The sequence below is a fragment of the Lonchura striata genome, chromosome 5 (assembly GCF_050655825.1).
Source record: "Lonchura striata isolate lonStrDom1 chromosome 5, ASM5065582v1, whole genome shotgun sequence".
NCBI lineage: Eukaryota > Metazoa > Chordata > Aves > Passeriformes > Estrildidae > Lonchura > Lonchura striata.
Window position 1 is genome coordinate 19,762,548 of NC_140707.1, and position 17,415 is coordinate 19,779,962.

The following is a 17,415-nucleotide window of genomic DNA, read 5'->3' on the forward strand; positions in this document are numbered from 1 at the left end:
CACCCTCCTGGCCCAAATTTTCCCTGATTCCAGACAAGGCCACTCAGAGCAGCCATGACAGCCTGTGCTCTTAGCCTGCTGCATCCTGTATATCTGATTTTTAACTTTGATCCACAGCAATACAGTTCAGCTTGGACCCACGTTTCCTTCCTCCCTCACCTCCCAGCCCTGGGTCAGGCTGGGATGTGGAGATCCTTTACTCCCATGGCAGTGACCTCCTGTCACATAGGTGCTGTGTATTGTTGCCCAACAAAACCCTGCAGCTCATTGTGCAAGACCTTTTGTTTCTTTGTCTTGATGTTTTCTTTTGAGATTTTATGCTGGATTGATCTCTCCTACCCTTTTCACATCCTCTTTGCATCCTGCTTTACAGCAAAGCCAAGGGCTGGATCAAAAACTTCCTGGACATGATGCGAATAAGGGAATGATTTATCCTGTTGTGCTTCTTCACTGTACATCACTGTTAGTTAATGGAGAATGCTCTGCCAATGCCCTCTTAACCTGAATAATTAGGAAGTTGAGGCTTTAAGAGCTACCAGAAGCCATGCATGCAAACTAGGAAAGCTTTGCTTTAAATACACTATACAGAGCCTAAGCCACTTCCTTTTCCATGCCAAAGCTATGAAAGGATGTTTTAGAGACATATGGATTGAATTTATGGCAGAGGGAGAATGAAAACAGCCTGATTTGTCAAAACTTTCAAATAGAGGCACATAATTCTACAGAGGCAAAAACAGAAACTGGCAGCTCCACTGCTGAGCCCGGCAGAGGGAAAGAAGTGGGGTACATTTTCTCTGCCAGCCCCTTTCAGTTGGTTCTGTTTTCTAACACGGAATTAAAGATTTGCAGAACGCTTTGGCTTGCAAAAGGCAACAACATTCTCTCAGTTTTCCAGGTCACAGTTTGTCAGGTGACACGTGGAAACAGGGAGGATTTATTTACCTTTGGAAAAATGACTCATCCAAGATAGCTGTGGACAAGAGTTATGCTATCACCTGCCCTGGCACAGCTGAGGAGCATCCTTTAGGCACCAGAGAGGAATAAAGAACTCACCAAGACCTTGGTCATGTACCAAGGCCCAGTGATGCCACCAGGGATTTTCCCTGGGATCGGAAAAGGGATGAATGACAATAAAGATTCCAAGGCTTCCCATGTCTGGCAGGTCTCCACAGCCACAAGCAGGCGTGGAAATAAGGACACACTTCCCAACACTGACTTTGGGACAGTGGGAAGCAAAACAGAAATACACCCCACAACTATTCTACTTGCAGCACCCTAATCAGGATTTCCTCTTTGATCCCCTTCCAGTAACTCCAGTGAGTTGGAAAAGCATCATTGTCGCTCCTCAGATCAGAAAGGCACAAGGACATCTGCAGTCAAGCTTTGCCCAGTGATGTTTTAAGTAGGAACAAGACCTAGTCTTTAATACCAATTAAAACCCCCCTTTTTTGATAACAGACAACTGCCTTGTGCTGGTTATTTGTATCCCAAACTATGGTTCTTGCTCTCCTGCTTTCCAAGTAATGGAATTTTCAGTCAAAAGGTGTTAGAACAGTATAAACCATGGGCAGTTTCTGTCTGGCATTCACATTCCTGCATTTTCATATTAGTGGCAACACTGGTATTAAAACATGATTAAACATGACTAGCAAGATAAGCAAAACTGCAACTGAAATAAACTGATCCACATCAGAACACTGTCAGTTTGATATTCACCTTTATTTCCTGACTTTCCAAACTGTGTTTTTCCCACAAAACAATGTAAAACAACATATAATTATTGTGCAGGAATGAACCACTTGGGCAGTATTTTTAATTAAGATTTTAAGTACAGGATCCAAGCCCTGGTGAGAGACTGAATTCAAGTGTGGCTTAGCTCAAACCTCAGGAGCAGCAGGAGCTCACAAGTCACCACTGGAATAGCCTGATTCTCAATTAAAGCATGGCTAGCTAACAATTTTTTCCTGATCTTTCCATAGCTGTTGAAACAGCAGCTGGAAATAAAGCCATATTTATTCTGCCTCAGTTAAATATGAAACCTGTTCACGAGCACTTGCTGCCAATGCTCTTAAAAGGCAGTCACGACTGGGTGAATTCCAGTTGAGCAGTTCCTTAAACTCAAATTATTCTGCTTGCCTAAAGAGTTTGAAATTGTTGTCCGTAATCTGATGCTTTTTAATAGCAACTGAAAATGTTTCCAGTCTGAGCAAGATCCAGGGAAAAGTCTGTTCACACTCCTGGACATCTTTCTGCTTTAAGAGGTGCAGCAGCTCTGTGGAGAGCTTTGGCTGAAATGTGATGGCTCCCCCGAGCAGGGCTGGGCAAGGCTCTTGTGTGGTTTCCAGCACATGCTGGAACACCTCTGCTCTGGAGACAGGCTGGGAGAGCTGCAAATGTTCAACCTGAAGAGGAGAAGGGTCCAGGGAGAACCTAGGGGCTCCAAGTGAGCTGGAGAGGGGCTTTGGACAAGGGCATGGAGTGACAGCATAAAAGGGAATAGCCTTAAACTGCAGGAGGATGGGTTTAAATGGGATATTGGGAAGGAATTTTTTACTGTAAGGGTGGGGAGGCCATGGCACAGTTTCCCAGAGAAGCTGTGGCTGCCCCATCCCTGGGAGTGTCCAAGGCCAGGTTCGACAGGATTTGGAGCAACCTGGTCTAGAGCAAGGTGCACATGGCAGGGGGTTTGGAACTATGTTATCTTTAAAAGTTCCTTCCGAGACAAACCACTGCCTGATTTTACGATGCCCTAAGCTGAGCAGAAAATCCTGCTCCTCAAGAAGGACAATTCCTGTAAGGAACCCCAGGTTCATCTCTGAATGTCCTCATAATTCACAGGCTGGCAACAAATTCTATTCTTTTGCTCTCAAGATATAGCAAATGCAGACCTTTCCCTGAATTTTGCTCTGAGATTGGAATGTTTGACTTTCCAACTACCCATGGACCCTCCACACCTCACACTATTTGCATGCCACAGTTGTGCAAAGGGACTTGCCATCATTTTTACCTTGTTGTAATGGTTTTCTCTGGGCTTTCTCCAGTCTGGACCCTTGATGTTGGCAGACAGCTTCCTAGAGATTAACTCATCAGCCATTTGATGGCTTTCAAACACTTGTATGATGTCTAGAGGTTAAGATGGGGCCACTCACAAGTGGCAAAGGGCCAAGGAGTCTTGGCTGGAAAGCACTCGAATTCTGCTGTCTGGGATTCCTCATGGAAATTGCCCAGGGTACTGATTTCCTTATTTCAGAAATGCACTGGCTCTGCTCATGACAGATTAGGCAAAGAATCAGGAATATAATTAGGACAGGGATATACACCATAAACTATTGACACAGAAAACTGTTTTTTAAAAAAAATAAACCTAGCAAAATGCATGGGACAATATAATGTGCTATTTATACCTAAACACTTCCATAAAACAAATCAGAACAGTAGGGAAAAAAGCACCTATTTGGTCAAACTGATGAGAAAGCCCTTGGAAAATTCAAAATCATCTCTATACATTATAAATTGCTGCTAAAAGCCCCATGTGTGAAACCAGGAGTGCTGTGAGTATGCTTGGAAAATGCACTAGGAAACCAAGCAGGAATCCCTACACCACTCTGCTTTTGCAATGTTTGGCTTGGGATAAATCCTGCAAGAAACATTCTGGGGGGTGGGAATGATGGCTGATCCCTGTGAACTGAAATTTTGGAAGGCCCAAGTTTTGAAGGCAGACGGTGATGACCTGACTGCGCTGGAGTTGCCAAATCCCACCAATTCCAAGGGAGCTGGGGGAAAGCTCAGCCAAGTGCAAGTGCAGTTCCCACGTTGGAACGTGGCCATGACATCAGGATGGCTGTCACCTTGCACAAAGTCCTGCCATTCTTCATGGCCAGGAGCATTCAAGGCTCTCCTTGTTTTCCCTTCCCCGCTCTCCCACAGCACACAATGCCCCGCAGTTCCCTCTTGCCAATCAGTTCCCTGTGTGGAGCACCAGCAGGAATTAATGCCAGTTCTTGGAGTTCTGTTTTCTCCTTGCTGACCTACCGCTGCTAGGAAAGCTCAACCCCTCTTTATTTTATGACATGAGATGGGATCATTTTGACAGAACATAAACAAACTCCTCTGAAAAACAGCAACCAAAGTGTTCCTGATGGAGCTCCCTCAAAATCTAAACACATCAAGCTCTATAATCAACTGCAGCTATATTAGAGATGGTGAGAGAGACTTATGATCATGGAACAATGCACCTAATTGCTCATATATAGGAAAAGAGTGTGGCTTCTTCTAGAAAGCAGGCAGGCATCTCTCCCAGTTTGTCAACAGTAAGAAAAATCAAACACAGTTTCCTATATCTGCATCCACATTAAACAGTACTTCTGTAATTGGAAACAGGAGAAGAAGCAGAGGAGGAAGGAGCTGCAAGTGAAGGAGATTTTTAAATTTCCTGCAAGTGCTAGGCTGGATCTCTCCATCAAAGAGCTGACGTCCTAAGGGGACACTTCTGGACACCTCAGAGTCACACAACCCTCAGGCTTGGTCCTACTGTTCACAGAGACAATATTCTCCCCAGATTAATAAAATAGTTTTCCTGGACTTCAGGAATGTTATTAGAGAATGAGTTGCTGCCTTCACGCTCACCATCTTCCTGTAGCTCAGTGTCAGTGTCAACAGGCATTGCTTAAATGAAGTACCCAAATAACCCAGGAGAGGCTTATAAAGCACTCTCAAAACTCACCACCCCTTTCTCCTGGGGTGCAGGTCACTGCAGCAACTGGAAGTCTAAAAAGCAAGGAAAGCCATGGAGCACACAGCCAGGGAAAGGACAGGAGCCTGTGGACCATTACTACAAATGCCTCCCTAGTCCTAGGAAACTCCCTGTGCCTGTCTTCATTCCCACACATTCTGCTTCCCTCTTGCTATGAAAATGGTGGAATTGGATGAAGGTAGGAAGGATCTGTATTCCATTTGAATCCAGCTGTGATATACGAGCTTGCAAATGACTATAAATGTAGGAGAAAGGCCTTGGTTTAATACCGAGTCAGAATTTACTGAGTCACTAATCCCACTTCCATACCCCTGTGGTCTTCTGGACAACCACTAACCTGGCCTGGCCCCAAGCACTTAATTGAACATAAGCACAAGGGAACATATCCTGGGCTTGCATTGTCATAATTGCCAAAACACAAAGCACAATGACTGTCCTCATTCCCATTTCCGAGACAGAGAAAGAAACACGGGCAAAAGGAAGAGAACCAACCACAAAACTCCTGCACCAACTGAATTGGGAGGTTTGGCAAAGCTCAAACCTTCCAATTCAAATTCCCTGTATGAAACTGGGCAACACAGAGCCATCGCTCCTTGTTCAAAATTCCAGTTCAGATTCCCTGTATGAAAAACTGGCCAGTACAGAGTCATTGCTCCCTGTTTGAAATTCCCAGTTCAAATTGCCTGTATGAAAAACTGGGCTGCACAGAGCCATTGCTCCCACAACCCGGATCCAGAGATTGTAAATGAATGGAATAACTTTGTGTGGCTTTAAGTGTAGGTTTGTAGAATTATGCTTCCTGTTTTATATGTCCTAATAAAAGGCCTTTGGGGATATAATCTGTAAACATAAACTGTAAATGCTTCCTACTATTATTACTTCCTACAACTACTTCTGAAGAGGAGCCTGTGTGCTCAGATGTCAACAAGTACATCCCTAAAACTCAGCTGATCCTTTTGGAATTTTGTACACGGGATTTTCCAGGCATTGGCTCTTCTATGCAGGGCCCAAGGGCAGGCAAAGACCTGCACTACACTGTAATATCAGTATTTAAAAATCTACCAATTATCAATAAATCCATGTTTCCAGAACTCTTATTTTCAGGATCCAGTACAGCACACAAAAGAGGATACCCCATACTGGGTTAGAAATATCAATGAAAAAACAAAGTTTTATGAGGAGTGGGATAAACAGATTATGAACACTGTTAAAGAAACACAAAACCAGAATCCTGTGCCAAAAAAATTACTGTGGTCCAAGAGGCTGAAGACTTGGAATTCCCTACTGCTGTAAACCCTTACCAGTTTGATTAATCTCAGAGTCTCAGTCTGCTTATCTGGAAAATGAGGATATTGCTTCATTCCTGGTAAGGGTGGTGTGATAGCAGCAGTGTTCTTGCTTCATTTCTCATCCTCAACTTACTCCTTCATGCTGCTCAACATTCAGCAGTGTCCCCATTTCCCATATGTGTCAATTGCACATTTTTTGCCCTTACCAACAGCTGTTTTTCATTTACAAAGCCCTTTTTTTCTTCAACAAAGTTCCCCAAGATGTAGCTACTTCTGAGATTAAAGGACAGATATTGTGACAATATTTAATTGCACCTCAGTGGAGCTTATGACATCAGAAGAGAAGCTTTACCCAACTCTGAGAGGGTTAAGGAAAGCAAAATTATTTCAGCCCTGTAGAGATTTGGATGTGGATACAATACTGGACAGTTGCTCTGACAAACAAGAGCAGAAGTACTTGCATATATATATATATGTGTGTGTGTGTGTATATATGTATATGTATATGTTGTTTCTTTATAAGAAATTACCAAGAAACAACATATATATATGCAAGCTAAAAAAATAAGCATTGTTTTTGAAAGAGGGAGAGAGGTATGACAGGTAAACAGTGGTAAGAGTTGTTTAGTGGCACTGCTGTGGGGATCAAAAAGCTTAGGAAGAAGAGGGTCCTGTCTCCATTCCCCTGTAATTCTTTAGATGTCTCCCATTTAGGTGCTTTTACAGTAAAACCAGCTGCATTTGGTGTAAGCAGTGGGACTGCAGCAACTGCAGGCACCAGCTCGAGCCCTCCTACCCTCCACAATACACTCTCTTCTAATCCACTCCTTATTGTTCACTGTCCTTCCTGTAATCTGGCCTTTGAATCATGCCCAGCTCCCCAGATGTGCTCTGAGTAAGCTCTTTGTACATCCCATAATGACCTCTCTTTACTTGCCTTCAATTCTTCTATTTATACATCCCATGATCTGTATGCTTGCCAAACAAAGAGGATAGTAAATTTATATCCTCAGCCCCTCCCAGTTCCTTTTCTTAGGGAATGTCAAGATGAAGAATCTGACCAGGGAAGTACTCCAGAATAATCCAGTGCAATCCCTTCTAACGTATTCCAGAGCAATTTTTTGGAAGAAATAACCCCTGCATGGCAGTTTCTTTATACAGGTGAGACCTTGGCCTGATAAAATCTACCCTCCTTAGCCTCTCCTGGCTGTTGCAAGCCATCAAAATCAGATTTCAGAAACCATGGTCACTTAATAATAAACATCAAGACTACAATTACATCAGTTAATGACCTAAAATATCAGAGTGTCTTAAGAGCTGATTACTTTCAGTTTATTTTTAAAAAGCCATGAGGAAATAGGAGCTCAGCAGTAACCAACTTACTGCTCCTAAAGGAATTTTTTAGGCAACTCAGGGCCCGTTTCCTTTAGCTGTCAGCAACAGCAGCTTGGGTTCTGTTGGGGTGAAATATGCATCTGTCACTCAATATGAAATTGAAATTTTATCTAAGAGAAACACAGTGCAGTGCTGAAACCATGAAGTCTGACCTCAGGAGGGCAAGGCTTGGAGGCTCCCCAGGATGAGCACATTCCTACCCTGCCTGCAGACAAAAATGATTCAGGTTTTGAGTCACCGGCCAGACAACACAAAACTTGGGGTGGGTGCATGCTGAGCAGTCCAGGAGAAAAGAGACAGCACCAGTGTGGATTTGATACCTCCAGTTTAATCTCCAGCACAATTTCAGCACACTAAATTGCTCACAGCAGTGTTTACGTGCATGAGTAATTCATTAATCACAAGCTTTGTCATTTTTTACCCCAGCTCTGCCCACAGCCCCATATTAGTGCAAGCTTTTGGGAAAAGACAAACACAAAAAGCTTCACCATCCTGATAACAATGTTTGCGTTTGACAAGCACCATTAGGCAGGGTTTGCTCTCCAAGAGTATTTTGATAGCACTAAAGACCAGCAGCAATTCTAGCCCAGGATAGAAGCTATGCCCCTCTTACTTTTCATTTCCTCAAACAAACACTTGGAAGTATTTGGCAGTTTTCCCCCCAATACAGCTGATTAGTCTCTTACTAATGACAGTATTTTGCAACTTTCTGCTTCCTCACATCAAAGCATCCTGGAGATCTTGTCAACAATGACCAATTGTTTAGACACTCAGAAGTGAAGCTGAGGAATTCCACTTACTCACCAACTGCTCAAGCTTTACCCTCATCTGCAATACTTCTCGCATGGTGTGTGGCACCCAAGGACCATCTCATACCATCTCCATTCATGCCTGGCTTCCATCCATGACGTCTTGCTCTGGTTTCAGCACCTATTTTTGCATCTGAATTCCTCTTTCTTGTCCCCCATCACCTCTTCATTGTCATCACACTTGCACTCAGGCTTCAACATTTCCAAGGCTCCACACCAGTCCTAAAGGAGAGCAGATCTAACATCTATTTTTGACAGCGCCCTTCAGGGGTGGCAACACTGTAAGAATTTGGCATTTGTAAAGCTGGCAGGCAAAAAAAAACCCAAACAAGCCCAACTATACTACAAGGCTCTGGCCTGTCTCTCTATTGCACAAGTGCCAAGTGCATTTCAAAGTCTAAGTCTCTTGGCTGTAGCCATTTATAGTTTGTATAAAAAGCATAACTTGTACACTTCCATTAGAACCCTAAATATAACTGCCCTGAGCAAGTACTTGCTGCTCAAACAGGACCTCTTTGAATTTTGTTTCCAAAAGAATGTTGCTGCCACTATATTATTTATAGACATTTACATTAAGATCTGAATACTTGGTCAGGAAACCACTCTGATTAATGCATCTCCAACACTGTTTTATAACTCAGAAGAAAACTAGTATTTTTATTTTAGAACATAAAAAAATGCATAAGCATAAAAAGCAGCAGTTCTCAGGATGGCCATGTCTCTTTGAAGAATTTGGAAACACTACCACATGTTCTGGGTTTTTAACACAGCATCTGTGTAGGGGATGAAAATTAGAATTCCAATCTTGTGTTTTATTTTAAAAATACACTTTGATATCTCTATCACACCCGTGCAGTAGATCCATAATGAATTCAAGTATTCAGCCCAATGGATTTTGACAGCATGCTGCTGTCTCAGGGCTTTCCTGCATGGGACTTCCAGTATCCCATTTCATAGCATGCAATTATTTTCCTGACACTTGGAACACTGTTATTTGTAGAGGTGAAATGAAGGAAAAAAACCGAAACATTTTTCATCATTTCAGGCAAAATGATGGAAAAACAGGGAAAATTGCCTCACAGCAGAAGAAAATGGAATGAAAATGAAAGAACTTTTTAGAGCAAGATCCTTTACCTGACAAAAACTACACAGCTAGGAAAAAACTTCTTTATTTTAATGAACTATCAGCATTACCTTGGTCCATAAAACTTCTGCAGTCACTAAGGTACAAAATAAATCCTCTATTTTCTATTTTGTTGGTTCTGTGTTGTTTTAAATTATTATTTTTCTCTCTGAGGTCAACGTGGAGCATCTCGACTGCTGCAGGGCAGAGATGCACAGCATGGAAGGACTTGAAAAGCAAAGGTCCATCCCACACAAATAACCCCATCCCACAGAAGTAAGCACTTTTTGGATCCAGCTGTTTGTCTGCAACCATCATATCCCAGCAATATTAATAGCTTTGATTATTGCCAAGGGGAAAAAACATCTTAGAAGGCTTTTTAAATTTGTTATGGAATAAAGCAAAAGGCAGAACCATGGCAGAGGCAGATCTGGGGAGGCTAAACTGTCTAAGAATGCTTTTTTCTGTTCTTTTCACCAAATTATTGAAGTGACAGCTCAAATAAGAGACTGTTCTGTTAAAAAAGGACAAGCTGGTAAAGGCTAAAACTGGGCTGCCCTGCAGCTCCACTTATGGGTGGGAACAGACTGGAATAGGAGATAGGGAACATCACTTGGAACTGAAACAGAAACTTATTTGGAGTTCAAACTGTACTTCAGAACAATCTTTTTCCCCAAAAGTAATACAGTAATAACAACAGGGAAGGGAAAAGAGAACACAGAAAGCTCAGAGAGGCTGGAAATAGATATATGGAAGAAGGATGGTGAAAAAGGAACAGGACAAAAAAAACCCCAAACCCTAAATATTACCTGATGGAAGAAATCAGTGAAAGAATAGGAAACAGTCCTATAAATAAGAACTAATTCTGCACCTTTACCTTGGAAATATTTTATTTTTCCCAAAATTCTTTCGGAACGTCTAACACTCTGTATCCTTTAACCCCCAGTATCATTTGTCTCCCTTCCCCTCATCCCATTCCCTGAGAAGTGGCACAACAAACAAAGAGTGATTGAGCAGAGCTGGACATGCCTTGACTCTGTGCTGATGGAACTTGATACCCACTGTAGCTGTGTGGGCAAAATCATTCTGCTTCCAATGAATGCCCCTTCCCGAGCTCATTTCAAGATCACCATAATAAGATAAAAAAATAAATTACTCAATTTTTTTTAACACCGTGCTTTGAAACCTGAAGTTCCTTGGGTTTCATTCGGAGTTTTTTTTTTTTTTTTTTTTTGCTGTTTTATACTTCTTCAGGTCAGAATAATCAGACAAACACAAAAAAGCAGCAGTCTCCTCGCTACCTATTTTCAAGATGATCTTCACCTTCCTGCCCTGTTCTTCCTAATAAATCACTGATTTACTGTTAGGGCCCTGCAGGCTCGACCATTGCTTCTTCATCTCAGTGGGAGCCAAATGATGATTGAGATGCCAATATATTAGGCTGGCCTGATTCAAAGCAGGGTAAGGAACAAAGCATTTGTGCAGAGCGAAGATAAATGAATATAAATCAAGTCCTAAGTCATTTTCTGTGATGGATTAGCACCTTCCTTTGACCCAATAATGTCAAGGGGTCTCCAAGCTGACAAGAACTAATGTGGAAATCTGTGCTGTGCAAAGCCAGGAGGAATCCTGATCTCCAGCTGCACTGCTCCTCTATTTGCATTTTGCTCTTACTCAGGTGTGAGCAATCCATCTCTCCTTGGGAAATGTCACTACAGAACCCAGCAAATCTGTCTCTAGAGTATAAAATACTTCTATTCTGACTTTCTGCCTGTAATCTCATTCTTATCAGTAAACCAGCAAGTCATAGATAGTACCTAGGAAAGGACTGGATGGAAAAGTGTTTTCAGTATCTCACAGAACGGTCTGGGTTGGAAGGGATCATCTCAAGGAATCATCTCATTCCAACCCCCTGCCACGTTCATCTTGCACTGTCCCAGGTTGCTCTAAGCCCTGTCCAACTTGGCCTGGAAAAATTCCAGGAACAAGGCAGCCACAGCTTCTCTGGGAACCTGTGCCAGGGCCTCTCCACCCTCACAGGGAAGAATTTGTTCCCAACATCCCATCCAACCCTGTCCTCTGTCAGTGTGAATCCACCCCCTCCCCTGTCTTGTCACTTCAAGCCTTTGTCCAAGGTCTCTCTCCTTTCTTGTAGCTCCCTCCAGGTACTGGAAGCTGCAATTAGGTCACGCCAAGCCTTCTCCCTGGTATCTGGTGATGTTGCCAAAGTACAAAACTATACAAAGCCAGCAGCAAAAAGCACATGTTTGGATCAAATGCGGCTACTGCAATTTTGCCAAAAACAGATGTGAGGGAAAAAAACATTAGTGAACACAGAGAAAACTTAACTGGGAGTCGAGGCCAAACCTCTCAGCTCTGGCCATATGCAGTAGCTGGAGCTGTATTGTATTATAGTACAGAGTGGTTAAAATGCACTGCATCACTGACTGGTGGCAAAGCTGCAGGGTTTGAGAGCAGGAAACACATCCAAGCCCTGCAGCTATTGCAGCCTCCACCATTGCCATTTTCCAGATGAAAAAGTCGTGGATGACTTGCCCAAAACAAGAAAGAGCCATGATTGTCCTGTGCCACGAGCCTGGACACGTGTCTCTGTAAAAACAAGGGCTCTGTGCCTGGGCTGCTCTCCCAGCTCGCTCTGGATCTGGGTGCAGGCAGCATGGGAAGCTCAATGCCACAGGTGAGTGCCACTTGTTTAACCTGCTGGAGACTGAGTCACCTCTCACCCTCTCTGATCAAAGACCATCGATATGATGTGCTCCAGGCTGGATTCCACTCTCCTGTCTCCACATTACACTGATAAGAGGCAATATCTCAGAGACCCAGGGCACTAAAAATGAGCCAAAGGTGCTCTCATTACCACCCACATTGTTTTAAATTTCCAGTGAACTGCATCCTAAGTGACAGCAGCTCTGCCCCCATGTCCCAAGCTTTGTACTCCTGGCTTCTGCTTTTGTCAATAATCTCCCTCAGCAGGCTCAGCTTTGGTTACATCACTTCTTTGCCTCAGTGTAAACACTATACAAACACCTAAATGCAAGTGCAGGCATAAAAGGGTAGTGGGGAAATGTTTCAGGGTAAAAAAGGATGGGTGAGACTGCAGCACCCCCGATTTAGTTCAGCTTGAACTGCCATAAAATCACACCCTGCCAGTGCCACCACTTCTTGTAGAAATAACAGAAACTGCTGAGGTACTGAAAAAATCATAAATTAAATAAAACCCCTTAAATTTAATTTCTTCTACTTTCAGAGAAAATAGTGGAAGACTTTTAGAAGTCAATAGAAAACTTATCCACGGTTTTGGCATTATGAAGCAAAAGGAATTTGCCAAGTGCAAGAAGTTGTTTATAAGAAAAGAAACAGAGAACTGGAAGTGGTTCCAGAAAATTTATTATGACCCACCTGACTGCAGCCAAGAATATTACATCAGCCCAGATAGCCTGAGAACTGGAACAATATTGCTCTCAAATTAGCAAGTTGCTGGTACCACAGGCAGAGAGAAATGGTCTTGCAGGAGGTCTGGGTTCTCTCCTCAGCTCTGATAGGCAAGGCTGCTTCTAAACTCACTCCCTGTGACCAGAAACAAAGGATTTCTTCTCTTTATTCCTGAGGTTGGTTGGGGAAATGGTGTTTAACAACATCTTAAGATTCTTAGGGTAGTGAGCATCTCTTAGTAAAGCCTCCAGAACTTGCTGTACTCCACATGTGCTTTCCTGGTTCATGCTGAAAGAGATGACTACAAGGTAACTCCAACCCAAAAGCCACAGAGCCCCTGGTGCTGATGGTGAGTTAGAATTAAGTATAGTGCCAGCAAGCCAATGAATTCTGTGGTGCCACGTTCAAAAAGAGAAAGCACAGCACAGGCAAAGAGGTCAGCTGACACTTAAGTAATTCAAAGATCATAATTAGAGAACACCTCTGCAATATTTAGACAATTTCTCTCCAATATAAAACACAGCACTGAGCAGTTAGAACATGACAGCTCATCCAACAACTTTCTCTTCCTCTCCCACTGCAATCAAAGCCTGAGTGTTCCCCACTGCAGCTGCAGGGTGATTTCTCTCATTTAGCAGCACTGATAAATTACCTATTTTATGAGAGTCTAAGAAGCCAAGACTCATAAACTCTCTGATGGAGCTGGCATGACATCATTAATTCTGAAGCAGTATTACAGATGCCTTTTATCTTGAAGTATCTAAAAGTACTTTCTTATACATTAAACAAGGTGGTTCACCAGCAGTGCTTCCTGGAAAGAGGCTTTCTCTCCCTTCTCTTTCTCTCCCCTCACACTGGAGCATTCTGAGGGAAAACAGTCTGAAATGAGGTTCTGCTTCTGAACATTCAGTTCTAACAATGGTGAATCCTCTTTAACAGCTCCAGTAATCTCCTATTAATCTCTCACTAGAGTTAACTCTGGGGCAAAAATATAAACATCTTCAATCGTTTTGGGGAAGGGGAAGTTCCAGGATACAGCGCTGAACCAAAAGCACTTAGTGCCTGAGCTAAAGCTTTCAGTACATCATCCCAGGATGAAGATGCTCCCTCCAAATTATCAGCATATCCTGACCCCAAACCCTCCATGAATACCATGGGCATCCCTAGATGGAAAAATACCACTTAAGCATTGACTCAAATAAGAACCACATTGCATCCAACCACAGAGAGCTCAGTTCTTACAAGCCTGGTCACATCATCCATAAGGCCCATGTTAGGTCTAAATCATACCATAGTTCATATTTTATGTGATTTTTTTTTATCTATAAAATACATAAACCACATAAGCAAATAGCTAATGAAAAGCAGAATGCAGGAAATTTTACAGGGCAAACAGAGGTCATCTGTTTCAAAGAGGTTATGTTGTCATTTGTGTTTCTGCTGCCAAATGTCTTCTCCACGAATAAAAGAGCATTTGTTGCATCAGGTTTCATTCCCAATTTCACTTTCTGTATTTTGTCATGAAAAAGGAAATGTACTTTAGATACATCAACATTTCTCTTCTCCTCACCAAGCACTGAGGAGGAAAATCACAGGGGCTGGTGATTATTTGTTTATTTAGGTTTTGTGTTTGTCTTTATCCACACCTGCCTGAAACCAGAGGTGTGGATTTCAAACTAACACAAAAAGCTGTGAAGGAGCATTTGGGCCCACTACACAAACATAATATTTTCTCAAAATTAGGTTCATATTTAGGCTTCACTAAAGTCATCATTACCACCACTCTCATTTCAAATATGGCTAAAAAGCTGAGGTTTGGGTCTGACTGGAGCCTTTAGGAACTGTTTCCATCTCTGCACTTCTTAGGTAGGAAGGAAAAGGTCTCTGGATTTATTTTCATGTAATAGACTGAAAAAACAAACTGACAATTCCTCTTTTCTTCTAGGATGCAATGAATAGACTCAAACCACTCTTTGCAGAAACACTGATTTATGGATTTGAATCGCCTTGGCCCTTCCTCCTTTTAAAGCAGTTTGAAGTTTCAAACAATACCTGGTACAAAGCAAAGATCCGTATCACTGTCTTTGTTTTCCAGCAGGAGAAACAGAGGCACAGCCATCAAAGCCCCTTGGAAACCCAGTGCCCTGGAAGTCAGGGAAAAGGGTGGGAAAACAGAAGGGGTTATCAATAATTCTTTTCCTGTTTGCACATCTTTGATCACCACATGGCACTGGGTGCCATGTCCAGGTGAAATTCATCTCCCCCGAGTAGATTTATGCAACATCCTCCATGAAACCTGCCTGACAGCCTAAAAGCTCAAGGCATTTCCATATGGATATGGTTTATGCAGTGTCTTCAGCTGGGAGGTACAACAACAACAAAAAAATCATTTCAATGCTAGCCTACATTGTTTTGGTTACCCTCTGGCTTGTTTTCTCTATGTGCCCTTTCTCCTGAGGGATAGTGCCAACAAGACATGTACCTCTACCTAAAAGCAATGGAAGAGCCCAGAAGGAATGGCCACATTCACTCTGCCACTCTCCTGTTTTTTCCTTTTGTTAAACAAGCACCCCTGTTTTGCTTCACTGCTCCTGTGCACCAGGCTAATGGCTTCCAAGATTTTTCCACAACAACATCCAAAGCCCTGTTCCAGCACAGTGTTCTGGATGGTTTTTGCAGTGCACACACATATTCCCCCAGCTGACTTCTTTCATTTCCAAGTTATTGTACCATTAGAATGACAAGATGAGATTTATTGCATGGCAGACATATCTTAAATAACCCAGAGAGGCGCTGACATTCCCAGCTCTGGATGGGGCCTGTGCAAACCCCTCTCTCCTGCTGGAAGGACAAGCTGAGATCAGATTGATGTGGAGGTTTTCACCAGGGAATGATTAAAAATTTAAAAAAAAAAAAAAAAAAGCCAACCAAAAAACAAAACTGGGGGAGGGAAGGAATTTTGAAGAAAAACTTCTTTATTCTCAGAAGGGACAGCTATTTTGAGGCAACATTAAAAACCCTAAGCCTGTGCTGAAACAGAGATTGGAGTGGGAAAAGCCTTTGGAGGCTGGAAAGGCAACAGTAGGTTTAGTACACAGCTCCTGGGACCCAGCAGCAGAAATACTGAATTTATTCCAGTCTGCCACTAAATCATGTGGCTAAGGCATTTCCCTCAGCTTTCTCATCTGTTAAACAGTTACCAACCCTGCTTCCCACAGCCCATGCCGCAGAGGTGCTGGAAAAAGCTCCGAGATGCAAGGAAGGAAGCGGCAGGGCAAGACAAAAGCTCTCAGTGTGTGCAGGGGAAAAGCTCTGAACTGAACACTAAATTCCTGATCCACTGAGACCAAAGCTGAGCAATAGTCTGCTGCTTTATATAAAACATAATGCTGTATATATCAGCCTCAAAGCAAGGCAACTTCAGAATTCTGGGTTTCCTCCAAAGGACTCTTGGGGGGAAAAAAAATCCCAACCAACACAGAGCAAGACATCTCTCAGTGAACACAGTCATGACAAAGTCAGCAGCTGCTTCAAGACAAGTATTAACCTGAAAAACAAGTGCTTTCATGTCTATAGCAAGGCAGGTGTTGCTGCAATTAGAGTTCTGGTATTTGTAATTAAATCCTTAATTCTCAACCAGTGCAGGGACAAGGTAGAGCTGGGGAAGGACCCAGGAGTTCTGTCCAGATCCACCAAAGGGGCTGTTCATTGCCTCTGTGTTTGTGGCAACATCTGTGTCCTGATAAAAATACAATTTTTTTATATTTCCAAACCAAATTACGCAGCAAAGAAGCTGTTTTACAACAAATTATGAGATAAGACTAAATCTCTCTCTGCTGTCTCCCCAGCCTTTAAAAGCCTGAAGGGACATGAAAGGCAAATCAGGGCATGCCAGTGGGAGCAAGCAAATGACTTCAAGATCACCAGTCACACACACAGAAAATTCCCTTTACTGTGTGACCAGAGGGGGGGAAAAATCAATTAAAAAAGATTAAAAAAGAAGATCAATCCGTTGTGGTGCGACTAAAAGGCACCCAGCTTCACCAGCCATCTTTACACAAAGCTCCACTTTGTTTGAAACTTGGAGCCTTAGAGCAAGAGATGAGCACGAGGCTTGCTCTGTCACAAGGTAGAGCACAGAAGGATGTTGTTTTGGGGAGATTATATCCCCCAATTAGGACATTTTACTCCATGCCTCCTTTTCCATGCCTGGGAACTGAGGAATAACTTGGGAATTTCTGTTCAATATTCACAGTTTCAATTCTCGACGGGCAAGGCTCATTTCTGCAGCACAGCTTCTCTCTGAGCAAAGTTCTGTTTCGGTTTGACACAGAGAGGACAGTTTGCCATAATTCTGCAATGAGTAATGAACCCACAGGGCTTCCATCTGCAGCATGTGACCCATGGAACTTCCCAGAGGAGGAAAAGGCCTTTTTCTGCCCAGCCTGGCTGGACTGCATCAGCAGCTACTCCCAACCCACGTGCTCCTGCATCTCCCTCGTGCATGGAACCAATCCATGCTGAAATTGTACTTACCACCCTCAGCTTTTACTCCTGACTTCAATTGTCATCTTTAAAAAGAAAGTTCTTTCT

The 17,415-nt window shown here is 42.8% G+C and overlaps 1 protein-coding gene across 1 annotated transcript in view; it reads right to left on the bottom strand.

The window, feature by feature from the left end:
* The window catches only part of ABTB2 (ankyrin repeat and BTB domain containing 2), a 111,361-nt gene that overhangs the window by 40,378 nt on the left and 53,568 nt on the right, over positions 1-17,415 (bottom strand). The gene's annotated exons all lie outside the window — the stretch shown is intronic.